Genomic DNA, 6,024 nt, shown 5'->3' on the forward strand with positions numbered 1-6,024 from the left:
AAGGTAACAGCTTTCTGTGTACTTCAGCATTTAGTCATGCCGGCTACATGTCCACGGAAACGTCTTCTGACAACGCTGGCTCTTCGGCTTGGAAACGGAGATGAGCACCGCCCCCTAGAGTCGGATTCGACTAGCTTTCAAGCAAGGGAAACCTTTACCTTACTTTTTGCTCACATATACTCAAGGGTCATTTCCTGCAGGAGCGCACAAAACAGCCCAGGCAGTGGGCAACCCCTAGAGTCGGATTCGACTAGCTTTCAAGCAAGGGAAACCTTTACCTTACTTTTTGCTCACATATACTCAAGGGTCATTTCCTGCAGGAGCGCACAAAACAGCCCAGGCAGTGGGCATATGCAACAAGCCCCGCCCCCTGCACCCACGGGCCCCAAGGAGCAAGAAGCAGCCATGTAAGTGGCAAAGCCCCCCCCAACGCCGAGGTGCAGAGCCCGGGGAAGGCCTCCAGAGCCCCGCCACCTGCCTTTCCCGGCACCTGGCTGGTCCGGGGTGGTGGCAGTGGCTTGATTGGGGGGGTGGGGCCTTGATGGGGGGTGAGGGAGCTGCGGGGGTGGTGGCAGGGGTTTGATCAGGGGTTGGGAGAGCCTCCCTCCCCATCTGTTTGCCCTCTTTCTTTCTTTCTTTCCCTCCTTCTTTCCTTTCCGTTTCCCTCATTTCCTTCTCTCCCTCTTTCTTTCCCTCCTTCCTTCTCTCTCTCTTTTCCTTCCTTCCTCTCCTTCTTTCCTTCTCTCCCTCTTTCCTTCTTTCTTTCCATCTTTCCCTTCTTCTTTCCTTCTCTTTTTTCCTTCCTTCCTTACTGCACAGATCTGTGTGTCCCCCCATAGATAGCAATCCAAAACAGTCCAGTGGCAGCTTTAAAACCAAGTTTTATTCAAGTACAAGCTCTCCCTCCTCTGTGAGGACAGATCTGCGCGTTCTCCACCCCCCACCCTCAGCAATCCAAAACAGTCCAGTGGCATCTTTAAGACCAAGATTTATTCAGGTAACCATGCATGGGGTGAAAAGGAGTGGAGCGTATGTGTCTAATGCTGTAATATTGAATGAACTCCTGAAACTCCGCTGATGTAAAGGACGTGCTGTTGTCCGTAATCAGGGAGTCAGGAATCCCATGAGAGATAAAGATCCACCATATCGTGCGGATGGCCAACCGGGAGGAGGTAGATGGGACCGGTACTACCTCTAGCCATTTAGAGTACACATTGACCAGCAGAAAGAATATTTGTCCCTGGAAGGGCCCGGCAAAATCCAGATGTAGCCGCGTTTAGGGTTTATGGGATGACTCCAATGGCTGCACCGGGGCATGCAGGGGCTCGGGTTTGGATTCCTGACACTTCTGGCAGCACTTAACTTTGTCCTCAATTTTGCTGTCCAGCCCCAGCCACCACACATAGCTCCTGGCCAGGGCCTTCATCCTGACAATCACCAGGTGATTCTCATGCAGTGCGCCGAGGACTCGATTTCTGAGTGGAGTGGGGATTACCACCCTGCTGTCCCAAAGCAGGCACCCCTTGTGGGAGGACAGCTTGTCCTGGTGGGCTGAAAACGCCGTGAAGTCAGGTCCCATTGGGCCAGCAGGCCACCCCCTCCCCACCCAGTCCAAGACCCAGGAGAGAAAATGATCCCCAGCAGTGCGGCGTGCAACCTCCCCCACCTGCACTGAGCGGTCGGGCAGGTCTTCTAGCAAGGAGATGTGGTGTGCCGGGGCCGGATCAGGGTTGGAGGCAGGGAGTGGGAGACGGCTCAGAGTGTTGGCGTGGCCCATCACCTTACCGGGGCGGTGGGTGAGCGAGTACTGATACCCTGCCAAAAATATGGACCAGCGCAGCACCTGAGTGGATAGCATTTGTGGGGTCTGGCAGTCCTGTGCGAGGAGACCCAAGGGGGGCTTGTGGTCCGTCACGATTCTGAAAGCCTGGCCATAAAGATAGACATGAAATTTCTTCACACCGGCTACGATCGCCAAAGCCTCTTTATCTATCTGAGCATAATTGTGCTCTGCCGCAGACAACGTGTGAGAGTAATAGGCGATTGGAACCTCACAGCCATCGGCCAGTCTGTGCCCCAGGACCGCCCCCACTCATACGGGGAAGCATTGCAAGCCAACACCACTGGCAGGGCCTCATCGAAATGGGCGAGGACTCCATTTGAGGACAACAGATCTTTCAACACCCAGAAACTGGCAGAGTGTTTGGGACCCCAGAGCCAGGGAGCATGCTTGTCCAGCAGACGGTGAAGGGGTTCAGCTACAGCAGCCTTGTAGGGCAAGAACAAGTGATAAAAGTTCAATAAGCCTAGGAAGGCCTGAAGTTCAGCCAGGGATGAGGGAGTGGGCGCCTGCATGATTGCGCAGATCTTGGTCTGCGTCGGGTGGATCCCTTGGGCATCCACCGAACCCCCCCAAAATTCCACCCATGGCACCCCTAGAAGATATTTTTCACGCTTCACCTTTAAACCGGTGTCATCAAAGTGTTGGAGCACCATCATGAGACGCGTCGCAAAGGTCTCGGAGTCGGGTGCCACTATCAGAACATCGTCAAAGAATGGCTGGACTCCTGGAATGCCTTTGAGGAGGCAATCCATCAGATTTTGAAAAAAACCCAGGGCCACGCTTATTCCAAATTGTAGTTGCCTGACTCTGAAAGCCCCCCGTGGGTCACAATCGTTTGGGCCTCAGAGGTAGCATCGTCCACCGGTAATTGCTGGTAGGCCTGTGCCAAGTCCAGCTTGCCAAAAACCTTTGCCCCAGCCAATGAAGCCAGTATGTGACTGACCACCGGTACCGGGTACGCGTGGTCCTGAAGTGCCTTATTAATCGGCACAAATTCGAACATCCCTATTCGGCTTTACTGGGGTGACTATGGGGGTCTCCCACCGGGTATGTGGCACGGGTTCTAGCACCGCTTGCTCCACCAGGTGGTCCAGTTCTGCCTCAAACTTGGGCCACAGCATGAACGGGATCTGCCTGGCCTTCATTCGGATTGGCCTCACTGTGCGGTCTAGTTCTAGTGCAACCGGGGGCCCTGAGTATCAGCCCAGCATACCATCAAATGCCCCTGGAAACTCATTGCATACTGCATTAAAGTCCACTGCCGGTACTTGGTTTACGCCCGTCACCCCAAAACCCAGAGGACTGAACCATGAGAGTCCCAGTAGGCTCGTGAGCCTCCCTTCCACCACCACCAAGTCCAATAGTCCGTCAAAATCCTTGTACCTAACCCTAAATTTGCCCCATTCCCTGATGGCCATCAGGTTTTTTTTGGAAGTCCCGTAGGGATAGGCCCAGTGGTTTCTTCAGGAGGGGTCCCCCCCTCGGGCAGAACCTCCGCAGGGTCTCCACCAAAATGATAGAGAACGAAGACCCAGTATCCAGTTCCATTCTACAGGGGGACCCCTCTATCATCAAAGTTACATGCAATTTGTTGGGGGCGTCAGGGGGCAAATTCAGTACCTGATGCTGGCGGTGGTTGATGGTCAGGGTGTGAAAGTCCGTTGCTTCCTGGTGTGCGGTTGACCTCTGGCAAGTACCCTGGGAGTGGCAGACACGTGGAAGATGGATGGCTTTACCACAGGTCCGGCAGATTGCGTCGCGGAACTGGCAGGATCGGCGCTCGTGATCTTCCCCGCAGCTGGCACAAGGCGTAGGGGCACTGGTCTTGACAGGTGCTTGAGCAGATGGTCATGTGGCTGGTGTTGTTGACTTGCACCCTTCAGGCCGAGCCGGGCATCTTACCTGGTGAGCTTCCTCATTATCCGAGACGTCGGAGTCTTGGGTGGCGATGGCCTGGAGTGCGGTGGTGGCCTGAAGATCCCATTGGGATTTCTCATAAGCAGAAGCAGCACAGAGTGCTTTGTCAATCTTGAAGTCCTCCAGGCTGATGAGCTTCCTTCTTAGTTTCGGTTCCCGGACCCCCCAGACAACTGGTTCAGGAGGGTTTCTTCGATGGTTGGGAACCCACAGTTGATAGCTTATCGACGGATATCGGCTAAGACATCGGCGGCCGATTCTCTGGACCTCTGGGTGCGCGCCATATAGTCCATCCTCATCGCCATTTTGGAGGGCTTCGGCGTGAAATGGTCCATCAGGACTTTTACCAGCTTGTCGTAGGTGGCCTCTTCCAGGGTTTTCGGGGTGATGAGGCCCTGAAACAAGTGGATTGTGGTGACCCCGCATGTGTTTAGCAGCCAGGATTTCTTCAAATCGGCATCCACGGTTCTCTGGATCTTGAAAAAGTATTTCAGCTGTTCGACCCAGGCTTCCCAGAGTTTGGGATCGTATGTAGATGTGCTGGATCGTATGTGGATATTTGTCCCGGAGCGGCAGCCATGACTCGAAGAGCTGGAGCAGTGCGGGGCGCGGTATCCTGGAGACTGGTGCGCGGCGCGTTGCTCTCTGTCGCGGAGTCTCAGTCAGGATCCCACCTTCATCGCCAGTATAAAGTACTGAGACTGATGCATGGAGTAGTGATTTCAGCTCATACTTTTATTAGTACATTGGAGAACTTGATATAACTAGTGTGGCCCATGGCCCGCTTATATTCCCGTTCAAAACACACCCAACACACACACCTGTGATTGGATTATTTACACACAACTCCCCCCTATTGGTTCCCTATTAGGATCTGAGCTGACCGATAGGCGAGTTCTAGGATCGGTAGCTGCTATTGTCCTTGTGGTGCGAAGCTCAGCAGGTTCCTGCGGCCACGTGCGAGTCCGACCACCTGCGTGTAGTCTTATCATGGTACAAAACTTCTAGCATGCAGATACACACACACCTCAACTCAAAATCAAGATACTGCAGTCAGTCTGTGAGCCTGAAACCATTTCTGCCCTTTGGAGAAGACTGGGTGAAGTCTGTATGCAAGGGGCCCAATCATATTTTTGTCACAGTGTTATCATCTCTTTCAAGAAGTACCTGGGACTCCCTTAAATGATTAGTTATGTTCCTGTGTTTTGCTTTGAAGCAGGCAAAAAAAGAAAAACTTCAAGACAACCAGAGGAGGTCTTACTGATTTTGGGAGCCTCAGAATCACTTTCCCCTTCACCGCCTGCTACAGCCAAGTAAGATGGTGGCCCTTACCCTGGGTGAGGTGGCCAGTGGTAGCCTTGATGGGGCGGGGGCGGGCTGTGGGCCCCCACAGGAGAACCAGTGCAGCTGCCACCCATTGTGGCCCATCGGCAAAGACCACCCAAACGAGATATTGATTCATCTCCAAAGTGCCCCTGGATTCGCAGCTAGCAGGTAACATTATTAACTTTGCAATTTTAAAAAGAAAAGCAAACATTTGCCAGCAGCAAGTCTGGAAGAAATTCATTTCGACCCTTATCTGAGAAACCCTGTTCCAAGTTTGTAACAGCCTTTCCCCACCCGCCTCAACCAACAAAACCGCCTGCCTATCCCAGCAAGAGGCTTCGGTCTTTCCGTTTACGGTCTACCTACGACCAAAGACGAACCCAGTGCAACTGGACAACGCCGATGGGGAAAGAAGCTATTGGGCATGCGCGCCTCTTACTATCGCTTCCTGGTTTCTGGGGCGCGCGCGCGCATGTGAGAGCGCACGGAGGAGGCGGGGCCGCGTTGGTGTCCGGGGCTCCTTCTGTGCCTCCGCTCGCTTTGTCAACTCTGAGGCGATTTCCTGCCTCCTCCCCCCACCCCCGTTGAAGGATGGTGGTTGTGCTGGCCTGCGGAGAGTCCGACGGTGGATCTCTGCGGCCGGCCCCGCAGGGCCCTGGAAGCGTTCAGAAAGGCCCGCGGGGAGACCGCAGGAGCTGCATTTAACCCTCAGGCACGTTATGCGGAGGAACGGCAATTGGTGAGAGAGAGGGTCTGTTAGCGACGTTTTGTTCCCTTTTTTCCCTATACTGGCTGCCTAGCAGCATCCTCCCCCACCACCGTACACTGTCAGTTGTGCCAGCTGCACACAGGCCTTGCTGGAGTGATGCCTGGTTGGGGTGGCGTGGTATTATTTGCGTAGTCCTCCCGTAGTTTTGTACCCTTTGGCCGTCTTTCCC

General features: G+C 54.1%; 1 protein-coding gene across 2 annotated transcripts in view; it reads left to right on the plus strand.

The window, feature by feature from the left end:
* Positions 1–5,586: 5,586 nt before the first annotated feature.
* The window catches only part of SHPRH (SNF2 histone linker PHD RING helicase, E3 ubiquitin protein ligase), a 75,079-nt gene continuing 74,641 nt past the window's right edge, over positions 5,587–6,024 (plus strand). For both annotated transcript variants that reach the window (XM_015412045.1, XM_015412046.1), the window contains exon 1: positions 5,587–5,825. The gene's annotated coding sequence lies outside the window, so the exon portion shown is untranslated. The remainder of the gene's footprint in view (positions 5,826–6,024) is intronic.

The sequence above is a fragment of the Gekko japonicus genome, unplaced genomic scaffold, assembly GCF_001447785.1.
Source record: "Gekko japonicus isolate JY-2015 unplaced genomic scaffold, Gekko_japonicus_V1.1 scaffold1155, whole genome shotgun sequence".
In the NCBI taxonomy this organism is placed as follows: Eukaryota; Metazoa; Chordata; class Lepidosauria; order Squamata; family Gekkonidae; genus Gekko; species Gekko japonicus.